This window comes from Ambystoma mexicanum, chromosome 2q (genome assembly GCF_040938575.1).
Source record: "Ambystoma mexicanum isolate Mex_15411 chromosome 2q, UKY_AmexF1_1, whole genome shotgun sequence".
NCBI classification, from domain to species: domain Eukaryota; kingdom Metazoa; phylum Chordata; class Amphibia; order Caudata; family Ambystomatidae; genus Ambystoma; species Ambystoma mexicanum.
Genome location: NC_090924.1, coordinates 309,824,722 through 309,837,213, shown reverse-complemented (window position 1 = coordinate 309,837,213; position 12,492 = coordinate 309,824,722). Strand labels below are relative to the sequence as shown.

The 12,492-nt window shown below is 44.2% G+C and overlaps 1 protein-coding gene across 1 annotated transcript in view; it reads right to left on the bottom strand.

The window, feature by feature from the left end:
• LOC138568695 (uncharacterized) overlaps window positions 1-12,492 on the bottom strand; it is a 1,243,988-nt gene that overhangs the window by 1,006,087 nt on the left and 225,409 nt on the right. The gene's annotated exons all lie outside the window — the stretch shown is intronic.

Sequence of the window (12,492 nt, the reverse complement as noted above, 5' to 3'; positions counted from 1 at the left end):
CATGACCGCAGTTCCACCTTTCCTCCTAGCACTCTGAAGGTGAGGGACCATAGAACCAATGGTGTACTAGCAATCTGCCACGAGGGGCATAAATGGAAATTGTAGCGGGCCTCTGACCAGAAAGGAGCACACCAAGGACGTTCTCCTTCAAGTCCTACTCCTGGTATCTCAGCCTCTCGGTAGCCAAACACGAAGGTTCAGGCTGCTGAGTTTCGGGTGCGTATCCCGTGGTTTCAACGTCAGTAATTACTTTAAAGCAATTAACCTTGAAGTGATTACTTCGATAAATATATGTGCACCTTGAAGCACTTGCAAGCACTGTTTACTGTGCGGACCTCCTCGTATGCTGTTACCTCTTCGGATCGCGTTGGATACTTGGCAGCCGTACTGCAAGAGGACGTCTTTACATGCAACACCACTGTTGCCTGGAGGTGATTACAGTGTGAACTGACGCTTATGTTAATATTACTGGTCCTGCTGAACTCACGGACTCTGGTACTCACGGTCTGAGTAGTCTGCTTTTGTGATTCTAAATAACTTTACCAACATCTCCCTTTTCTGATTTTCAGTGAGCGTCACGGGCTCCACCCCCTGGCCATCCCGACCACTCACTATATCTACCAATGGTGCAGCGCACCTCGAAGCACTTGGAAGCACTGTTTACTGTGCGGACCTCCTCGTATGCTGTTACCTCTTCGGATCGCATTGGATACTTGGCAGCCGTACTGCAAGAGGACGTCTTTACATGCAACACCACTGTTGCCTGGAGTTGATTACAGTGTGAACTGACGCTTATGTTAACATTACTGGTCCTGTTGAACTCACGGACTCTGGTACTCACGGATTGAGTAGTCTGCTTTTGTGATGCTAAATAACTTTAACAACGTCTCCCTTTAATGATTTTCAGTGAGCGTCACTGGCTCCGCCCCCTGGCCGTCCCGACCACTCACTATATCTACCCATGGTGTAGCGCACCTGCGCGTGCACCTCGAAGCACTTGCAAGCACTGTTTACTGTTCACTGTGAACACTGCGCGGTGCCAAGCGCTCCCGGAGATAACCTATGGTGAAATGATCTACAGTGTCGGGGCTTTGGTTGGTAAGGCTGCTATGTGACTTAGTGTGCTTTGCAACGCGATTGTGCCTTCTCAGGCTAATTATACACTTTGTTAAATATAATTCTTAGGTGCATCAGAGATTTATAGTGACTAGACGGACCGGTTATAAAAGCTTCCTTGTACATGCTGTATAGCTTGTAACACGTGTTCTGGTCATTTAGGCACTAATATGAAAGGCAAAAAATCTAAATCTGGCAACATGATGAAGGATCCCAGCGCTGACTCTTTTACGGCAGTAACAACACGCAGGGCAAGTTTAGCGCGTACAGTTGTACTCCCTCTCCTGCCCCCATGTATGGAGGAGGAGGAGCTGCTAGAATGCACGCAAGCATGCTCGAATCAGTTAAAATTAAACGATGAGCTTGAAAACAACTATTTGCAACCTAACGAAAGCTCTCTTTATGCTGAAGACCTGAAAATTCACCCACAAAAAGATATTCTGAAATATTTCTGGAATTAGATATCTGTGACCCATGTGGAATCGGATTTGGCCTACCAGTCGTTTGATGATACTCCTAGTGTCTTCAAAACCGCTGATAAGGACACTTTCCAATTGGAAAGTAACTCTGATTCCTCGGTTAAAGTGATTGAAGACACTGCTAACGGCATCATAATTGACAAATCAAATACCATTGATTTGTGTACATTGATGGGAATCTTTAACAGAGTGATCTTGAGTGAGTTAAGAAGGCATACTGAGCTGCTGATGCAAATAAATGTGTCTGTTCTACAGGTCCCCTTGAAAGTTAACGATATATTCTGTAATACTTCTATTAAGCCTTCAACTGTAACGAATAATGAAGGTGCTCTAAAGCCTGGTAAAGAGGTTTCTGACTTAACTGTCTTTGTGGAGGTAGTAAAGAACTTGCCTGCAGAGCCGATTATGATAGAAGACTCTCAGATGCAGGTGGATGTGCCCAAACCTAAACCTGATGTGATATATACTTCTGGTGTCTTAATGGAACATCAATCCCCTCCCGCTTCTCAAAGTACACTGCCTAACGTAAATAAATCTAAAAAAGAAAAAAAAAAACAAGCACAACTTAGAAATCAAAACCAAAAGAAAAATGTGTGCAAAACGTCACGGAAATATCTAAGAGATGTGAACTTTAAAAACATGATTGATGAAGATTGAGATGGGTTGGTCGGAAATAACGAGATAAGAAAAGAGATGGTCTCCTGCAGAGCAGATGAAGCTTTGGGACCAAACTATGGTGTGGAACCAGCTAAACTTCTCTGCAGGATGGCTTTCTCGAAGCGGAAAACTCGATTTCTGACACCATGAAAAAGAAAATGGAAGTTACTGATATTGCCTCGCAGTTGTCTTCCTTAAAATCTGGTTTGGTTGACATTTTTGAGATCTTTAAAGCGAATGCAGTCATTTCTGCAGGCATATGTAATGAAAAAAGGAAAATCTGCAGAAATTGTAATTAAAGAGACTAGGGATGGGGTAGTATGCAATGATCCTAAATCTAAGGCTAATATGGCGAAACCACCCGTTATTCTTGTGTCCGCTCTAAAATCTAAAGCAATTCAGCCAACTCTCAGTACTCCTCAGGGTGACACTCTGTAGCCCGCTTGGAATGGTAATGCTAATATACTCCATTCTGGTTACCAGACACCTGAGCCACGTAGCAATGTACCCTCAGTCCCGTCCGACGAACGAATATGCGAGTTTGACTCTGCTAAATGTCAAGCCGGTGACTTGACGGCTGCAGTCGGGCGTAATACTGATACTTTGTTAAATGATGAGGAACTTTATAACAATGAGGGTGTCATTTGTGCCGATGGTGTATACTCTCTTAAACAAGATGAAATTGAGACTATTGTAAAAAAAATATTACATGAGCAATTTAATAATAGAGAAAACCCTATTCATGGACAAGAGCCACCGCATGGGGTTGAAAGACAAACACAAAAGGTGTACGAAAATGTTGAGCTGGTGGAAGACAGACAAGATTTAAAGAAACCAGCGTTGAGCGATTTACCTAGTCTGATATTGACTACACTATTCACAGAAGGTAAACAAATTTCGCTGAACCGCCCTTACATCTTTTCGTTATTTGTCACTATTCCTTCATTGGCATTGATTTCATCAACTGACATTGTTCTTGTAGATTTTTTACACAAATGAAGGCTGGATTATGTGCGCTTAGTAATTCCTTCACCGCTCGTTAGAAATTTGTTGTTGAAAGAAGCTGAGGCCTTGCAGTGCAAAGGCTTTGACATTTATCCATACACACACACTGAGCTAAAGCAGGATAGGAATGGTGAAACATTGAAACTAGGGGTTATCAGTAGTAATGATCCCAACAAAGCAAATTCGAACAATACGGAAGGCTTTGGCAGTGAAAAACAAGAATGGAGAGGGCTGACACTTGCTCTTTGGGATGCTATCACGTCACTGCAGGCATTGGCCAAACCACTTTAGCAATACTGGGAAAACTTCAATTGCATGTTGGAACTCCAGAGGCCATGCACACCTGTTATATAATACTGATGTTACAGATATCTTGATATCTTTTGACTTGATTTTTTTGCAAGAAACGTGGGCTACAACATACCTAACTTGGGAAGACTATGATATTTGGCAACTACCCGCCACTAAAGGACCCAAAGGGAGACCTATGGGTGGTTTATTAACTGCATGTAAACATACTATGGAAGCAGGGAATATCGATGTATGGTCAACCCTGAAATTATTTTTGGCAGTTACATGTAGTCTGAAAATTGGATGTAACTCCATTGACATTTGTATTATTAATGTATATTGGAATCCTCTGAAACATAATGAAACGCAGCTGATTAAAGAATTAGCTGAGGTAACCGCAAAAATTGATGCTTGGAGTGCTATTAAGGTCAACGGGTTGGTCATGATAGCTGGTGACTTAAATGCGGATTGCGATACAGACAGTACGGAAATTGACACCCTAATGTGCCGTATTAATTCAGTCGGCAAGATACCTAGACCTCCGAATGGTAATGCTAAGTTAAGAGGAGCAATATGGATGAACTTTCTTGAAGTTATGGGGCTAGTGAAAATATCAAACTCCACCCATACATGGAATGCCAGAGGCTGTAGTTCAATCCTTGACTATATCTTTGTGACTAACGGTTTGGACGAATATATATCCAAACTTACCGTACAAAAAATGTCTACGAGCGATCATAACCTCCTGTCGATTTACATAACACATATGGTGAAAACCGAACACATTGTAAGCTACAATGCAGGTTTCATTGCGAATGTGACTGGCACCCGCATACGCTGGTCTTACTCCAATACAAAAAGATTTACATCTGTCTTACTAAAAAAATTTGTGAACATGACCCACGAGGAAAGTTTATGTCATCTGGCAGCGACCTCCTTTACTAACTACATTAATGAAATCTCCATTAACACATGTTGTAATAAGAAAGTTACGAAACAAACCTTTAACCACGCGACATGCCTTCAACATTGACACCTTAAATCAGAAAAAACAGCTAAAACGAGACATCTGTGGTGTTTTGAATGCAACATGTATAGGAACCGAAAGGGCTAAGAAGTTAAGAGGTATTAAGCAACAATACAAGAATTGGCAAATTTCTCATGAAGTGGCTAGGGACCAACTTGATGGTGAAAAAATCCTGGCTGCAATTAAAGGAAAAGATATGTCCAGCTTTTGGCTGATGATTAATGAGATTCAGCTTACACAAAAAGAGATATTGCTTACACAGCTCAGCGAACGAACCTGGAAAGAGCACTTTGTTAGGATGTATGGAGATGGGAGCTATAACGATAGGTCCTTTTACTCGAAAAATTCCAGATTGACTTTCGACATCTCTCCTACTAATATCAGTAGACTTATTGCTAAATCTAAAAAATCAGCGGCACCTGGACCTAATAACCTATCCAACCAAATTCTAAAAATCGATGCGCAGTTGTGGGGAAATATCTTACATGTACTGTTTAATGACATACTCATAACTAAGCTGATCCCGCACTCATGGAGACTGGCTATTGTGATCCCAATTTATAAAAACGGTCCTAGAACTTCACCTGAAAGTTACAGACCAATTGCGATTTCAGACTCTGAATACAAGATATTTACCTCCATTATACTGAAGAATTAGAAGACTGGCTCACCAGCAATGATATATTAGATGCTAAACAGATAGGTTTAAAAAAAAAGATTGGAACGGATTGTAGCAGACTTATTCTGAAAATCTTACAATCCAAATCCTTAAAGAAGTTAGACTCTGTTATCTTTGTTGCTTCGATGGATCTCTCTAAAGCGTTTGACCTTGTCGACAGACATACTTAATGGCTGATTTTGAGAGACCTATTGATTCCTAGACATCTACTCGAGATGATCATGGACCTATACTCTGACACAAAGATTAAGGTCAGACTCAACTCAGACGGGCGCCTCTCTTCAGAAATTACAATCCCCAATGGCTTGAGACAAGGTTGCAAGTTAGCTGCTACCTTATTTAATTTATACGTCTCCAAAGCTGCCGATGCAATCTCGGGTAAGGGTTTGGTATCGCCTAAATTAGGAGAAACTGCTATTGAATGGATAGCATACGCAGACGACTTCTTATTGTTAGACTGCACAAAAATCGGTTTCCAGAGATTGATCAATGCATTTGTAGCATTTACTGCAGGATTACATTTGAAAATCAATGCTTCCAAAACGATAATTATACGAATGGGAAAGCTAAAGCAAAATCAATCTTCTCTAACTTGGTTCTGCAAAGGTAAACGTATAAAAATTCAAGTTGCACTGAAATACTTAGGATACCACTTTAAAGCCAATGGTGCAATGTCAATGATCAAAAGGCAGTTAGAAGTGAAAACTGAGATGATACGGAGACAGATGTCAAAAATTGATGTTAAGCAGAGTAGTTTTACTGCAACTCCTTTGAAACGTTTTTATACTATGGGCCTGATCACGACTTTGGCGGTAACCCTTAAATACGGCGGTAGCGCTAATACCACTGGATTTAAGGGTCTACCGAATCAGGGCTTCGGCGGATTTCGCCCCAGCTCTGAGCTGGGGGGAAATCCGCTGAAAATGCACAGAATTCCGCCGGCGGTAAGAGTGCGAAAATTCCCCATTGAGCCCAATGGGGAATGGGGCATTCCCGAATGGGCTCAATGGGGAATGGGGATTAACATTACCGCCAAACTCGTGATCCAGCGCTATTAGCGCCAGGGAGTTCGGTGGTAGGGCTAATACGCCCAAGTCGTGATGAGGCCCTATGTATTCCCAAACTTACACATGGTTTAGAATTTTATGAACTTGAGAGCACAGATTTTATGAAAAAATTAGAACGTGATATGTGGAAAGGTGTTTTAATTTTTATTCCTAAGTGCATTCCAATCCAAGCTATTAGATATGAATTTGGCCTTCAGTCCTTAGAATCAATTATTTTATGGAGAAAAATGTTGCTGTGGAGAAAATGTCTGGTAAATAATTCCACGTCACTTTATACGATAGCAGGGAAAGACCAATCTAACTTTTTTTGTTTGAAATTGAAAGTGGTTATTGAAGAAATATTGATGAAGGCAGGCATCACGATAGAGATGCTGTTAAGGAACGCTTTGAAAGTGAAAAACATATTGCAATGTAATGACTGGCAACTGACTCACAATTTTGTCCAACAATCCAAAATGGTTAATCAGATATATTCGTTTTGGAAATTTTACCCAGCTCTTGAAATTTATCTGGAGAAATATCCTTCTCGGAATTTTAGAAATACATTCATGAGGTTCGGTTTCAATATCTTAAAAACAAACTACATTTTGAAAAGATGGAATCTCCTGCATGACGAATGGGGTTGGTGCAGATATTGTAAAGATGGCACTGAGGAAACAATGTTACATATACTACTGCTATGTCCAGCGCTGCTAAAGCAACATATATTATATTTTTAACAATTTGTATTACATTTGCACTCTGTTGATACTGAATTGTTATGGTATCAGATTAGGCATAATAGCTCTACTGTTTTAAAACTTAGAATACTGGCGTTTTTGAAGAACTTCTGTGATTTATCTTGAATGATTTATATGAGATATGAACTACTGCCCAACAAGATGTATTGTTTTTGCACTGTTGCACAAAAACTGTTATTTTAATTATGCTCTTAATATGTTTGAATGAATTGATAGTGATTTAATTGTTTTAAATGTTGTATCTTTTTGCGGAGGAATTATTTTGTAAAGGTTTAAACAAACCGAATACAAATAAATAAATAATCCATATATGTTACTGTGGATTATGGGGTAAAGAGGGGTGGGGAGGAGATTGGGATTGGAGTAGTAGTGAAGGGGAAGGGGGGCCATAGAGGGGATCCACCCTAATTAAAAAAGAAAACCAAAATGACATTTTCAAAGTAATCACTTTGAAGTAAATTACCTCAAAGTAATTACTTTTGGCGAAATGACCGTTCGGTTGGAGGACCGCCTTTCTGATTGAGAGAGCAAGTCGACTCTCCTCGGGAGCGCCAAGGAGGGCAGTTGGAAATGTCCGACAACTTCAGGTACCATGTTCTTCAGGCACAATCCAGAAGGAAGAGCATCAACGTGGTCCCAACCGGGCCTAGTGTCCTGAGAGCCAGCGGAATGACAGGGATCTGCGGGAATACATGAAGCAGGTTGAATGTGCACTCAACAGTCGATGCGTTCCCCAGAACTCCCTGATGAGGAAATTCCCTGGAGCAGACAACTCGCACTTCCTGTTGACACTGGAAGCAAAGAGGTCCACTTGAGGAGTCCTCTTCCAGAACTTCCTGACAGAGCTCCCATTCATGGGAGGCCAATGTCTGTCTGCTCAAAGCAACCGCTGTGACATTCAGCAAGATGGGTAGCCGTTAGAGAGACGCTGTTTTCCAGAGCCCACAACCACAGTCACATTGCTTCTCTGCATAGCAGCAAGGTCCCCACACCAGCCCCTTAGTTGAGATAGTGCATGGCCACTGTGTTATCTACAGAATCAGCACAGTCTTGCGCTGCTCCGAGGGGAGGAAAGTGACTAGCGCCAGCCTGATCGCTCTCCAGAAAATTGATGTGCTCACTAACTCAGAGGGAGGCCACAGTCCGCGTACTGTCAGATCTGGCAGTTGAGTGCACCAGGTCAGTCTGTCGGTGGTCCGTGACCACCGACACCTGGGGCGAAGTTTAGCGAAAAGATGCACCTCTCCGTGACCACCGACACCTGGGGCGAAGTTTAGCGAAAAGATGCACCTCTCCACAAGTTGTCCAGCACTGCCCACCACGTAAGATCCTGAGCCATGCTGGAATTGTGACGATTGGCAATGGATAAGCCACTGAAGCGATCTCATTCGCAGCCTCGCCTCCAGTACCACAAGGATGCAGGAAGCCATGAGGCCCAGAAGGCACAGCATAGCCGAGGCTGGGACTTGTGTCTGAGTTTGGAAGACATTGACCACCCGAAAGAAGATCGCCACTCGATCCTCGGGTGGGAATGCTCTGCCCAGGCTAGTGTCCATGACTGCTACAATGTACCGGGACAGAGACTTCTGGGTAAAGCCTGAGCGGTGCAACAGGCTGCTTGTAAAGAGAAGGTGCTCCGACACTAGGTTGGCAGAGCGAACTCGGACGAGCCAATCATCCAGGTGGGAAAAGACATGAATGTCATCCCTCCTGAGGTGAGCTGCTACCACTGTTAGCAGCTTGGTGAAAACCCTGGGAGCTGAAGAAAGACCGAATGTCAGGACTTTGAACTGGTACTGGCCTTGGCCCACCGCGAACCTCATGTACCTCCTGTGCTTCTGCTAAATTGGCACGTGGAAGTAGGCGTCCTGAAGGTCCAGTGATACCAACCAGTCCTGCAGGTCGAGGGCTTGCAGTATCTGGTCTAGAGTAAACATCTTGAATTTGTTCTTGCAAATGAAGAAATTCAGCAGCTGTAGATCCAGAGTAGGATGCAAGCCTGCATCCTACTTTGAAGCCAGAAAATAGTTGGAATACCACCCCCTGCCTCTTTCTGAGTGTGGTACCAGATCACTTGCGCTCTTTGAAAAAAGCTGACAACCTCCTCCAGGAGGATGGGATTCAGAGTCAGGGTGGTGATCTAAGGGCAGTGGTCTGGAGGGAGCTGCATGAATGGGAGACAATAATCCTGTTGAATGACATGCAAAGGCCAAGCATCGGACATGGTCATTGACCATGCCAAGATGAAAAGGGAAACGCCCCCAAACGGCGTTGAGTGGCAGAGGCCGTCACTGAGGTTTTGCTCTCTGAGGTGCAGAGGGGGACAGTGGCCATGGCTGTGCCTTCTCTCTGGGCACCTCTACCTCTTGAGAAGCACCTGCTCTGCCATCTTCCTGGGTCAGACTGACAATTACTTCTTGGGACATAGGCAGGGGAGGGATGAAAACTCCTACCCCTAGTCAAAGGTGTGGAGGAATGGACCTTTTGGAGGGTGCCATCAACCTTGGCTCCAAAAAGGTTCTGCCCATCAAAGGGCATGTATACAAGTTTGACTAGGACATCAGCTGCATATCCCAACGTCTTCAACCATGAGTGATGTCTGACCACTGTATTCATGGACATGAAATCTGCAGCGTCCGGTTCCAATTGCAACATCTGGCAGAAAGCCTACTTGCCATCAGTGATCAAAGCCAGAAAGCCTTCCCTCATGCCCCCTTCAGGGGTGTGTGCAGCCGCATTGGCCACAGCAGATCAAAGACCGAAGGAGAACTTTGCCAAAGCGCAAGAGGTATTCAAAGCACACAGGGCAAGACTGCCTGATGCAAACACCTTCTTTCCGCAGGTGGAAGGGAAGATCTTCATATTAGCCATCACGGCCTGAACCACCAAGCTCTCTGGAAAGGCATGAGAGGCTACAAATGTCAGATCTGATGGTGCAGGGTAGTGTTTCTTTTCCAGCTCCCTGTCAACTGCCAGAGCAGAAGCAAGCTTTTAGCACACCTCCAGCACAGGGGTCTTCACTGTCGCATTGAAGGACAGCAGCATCTCTTTCTTCAGGCCATTATCCAGAATATCACACAGTTCATACTGGATCTTAGTTCTGGATAGAGCAGAATGCCCCAGAGTATCAGCCACCAGTACAAGCCTCAAGCCTCTGAGAAGCAACTTGAGGATTATCAGGGATGGGTTCTGAAAGAATGTCCATCTCAGGGAAAGTGTTGAGGCCACCGGCAACCTGTAGATCCTTGACCAACCCAAGCACATCGTTACATTCCTCGTAGAACTCCTTGGGGAAATCTCTTTCCTCCCTAGAAACTAAGGATTCTAACACAAAGGGTACCTGTTCACCTTCCTTATCATAGATGCCATAAATCTTGGACATGAAAGGTTTCATGGGGAGAAGAACGTATCCCTGAGGACCCCCAAAATCCACAACACTAACTACCAAATCGGCACTGCAACGCCCACAGGCAGAGTCTTGGCTGGAACCAGAGGAACCTTGGCTGCATGTGGGTCCAGGCCCAAGCCCGTAGGCATGCAGGAGTGGTCTTGAGCCAGTAAGCTGCCAGTCGCAACAGCTGTGGTGGGACCTGTCGGCACTGCAGCCGACGGCGCTGTCGTCGGAGCCGAAGACTCTGGGGCCAAAACCGTTGACGCCTTGGCAAAGCAAACTCTTTCCCATTCCTCTGGGGTGGAGGATTGGGGTGGAAAGGCCTAGACGGTCTCTCTGGAGAATCCTTGGAGCAGTGACTCTTATTAGAGGAAGAGGAAGAATGTCGGTGTGAGGAATCACTCAGGAGTAGGACCTCTTCCGATGCTTCTTCTTCTTGTCCTTTTTCTTCGGTTTGCACGTAGCAGACCTGTCTTCAGAGTATTGTTTCATGCTGTGCAACCTCAAATGAGACCGCAGGGCTTCACGCTTCGACTTGTGGACGGTGAAGATCTTCACCGCCCTTTCCTGGAGGGCTTTCGGGTGCGTGGACTGGCATGTCCCGCAATCATGGTTGTTGTAATCCTCGCTCAGGCAATATAGATGAATCTGGTGCGGATTCAAGACTGACACTGCCGGCTACAATCTGTGTATAGTTTGAAGCCTGAGGCCTTTGGCGGAATATCCATGGCGCAGAGAAAAATTCTCAAAAGCTCACCGAGCGTGTTCCCAAATTGCGAACAGAGTGCATGGAAAAAGGAACTGAGGTCATGGGGCACAGCCCTCAATGTATACTGGCCCTGACGTCATGTCCAGAGTAAGGCGCGGAGAGACGTCAGGCAAAGCAGACACAGAGCCGGTGCAGAGTTGCGCTGCTCCCCATTTGCCAGAAAAGTTTCTGAAGAACAGCTGCACTGGGTTAGGATTGTCATAAATGAATCCGTGGGAGAAAGAAATCCATTAGAAAACTCCTATTCAAACAGTTTTGTCTTATAGAACACTCAATGCCAGAGAACTGGTTGGGTCTCAACCAAGAGAAGACTGAAATGATGCTTGTTGCGTCTCCATATCAGATTTGAAAATCTTTGACAAACTATCCAGACTTTTTTGTTGCAGGGCATCCTATAAAAATACAAAGTAAAAACTGTAGGCAACTGTAACTAAGTGATCAGCATGTGCCACTTTCAGCTGATGTATCTTAAACAACTTAGACCAATCTTTTCTGAAAATCACTGTAGAACATATCTGCGGCTATGGTTGCCTTCAGAGTGGGCTATTCTACCAACTTACATGCCGCTATTCCTGAATCTACATGACCCCTCTATCAGGTTGTGCAAAATATTGCAGGATACAACTTTAAATAATACTCCAAGATATGCTTTCTTTCTCGAGTGTTGAGGAAACTACATTGTTTGCAGGTAAAGGAAAGGGTTGTGTTGAAACTCCTTATCACTCATAAAGCCATTTATGGACATGCTCATCCTACATTAAAAATCATTGGACGTGGTATGCTTCTACAACAGTCCTGAGCGCTGCGTCCCGCTATACCATGATCATTCATTGCTTCAGACTCGCTAAAGGCCTGGGCATTTCTAATGCCGCCAATCTCTGGGATGCTCTCCCTGAAGATATCCATGTTGTGAGGGATCTGCTGACTTAAGAAAGAGTCACCATCTTCCTATTCTAGTGGGCTCTGCTTTGTTTGTTTGTGCAGACCTTGGATAGAGGCATAGATCCTTTTTATGGTTGTAGCACCTCTGTCTCCCCCCATTACATTACATTTTCTTGACAAGACCAGGAGTCTGGAAATGTTCACTGTTGCTGCCCTTGCAGCATATAACCGCGCATATGTTGTTTCAGTGTAGCTTGGATGTCAGCTGAGTCTCTGCTGTAGGGTGGGATGGCATTGCTTTTGTGGTTCAAGACTGGGTCTGCCAGTCTGTTATCAGCTCCATGCCAAGTGGTTTTGTGTGATTGAGATTTATAGAAGAGAACCAATCA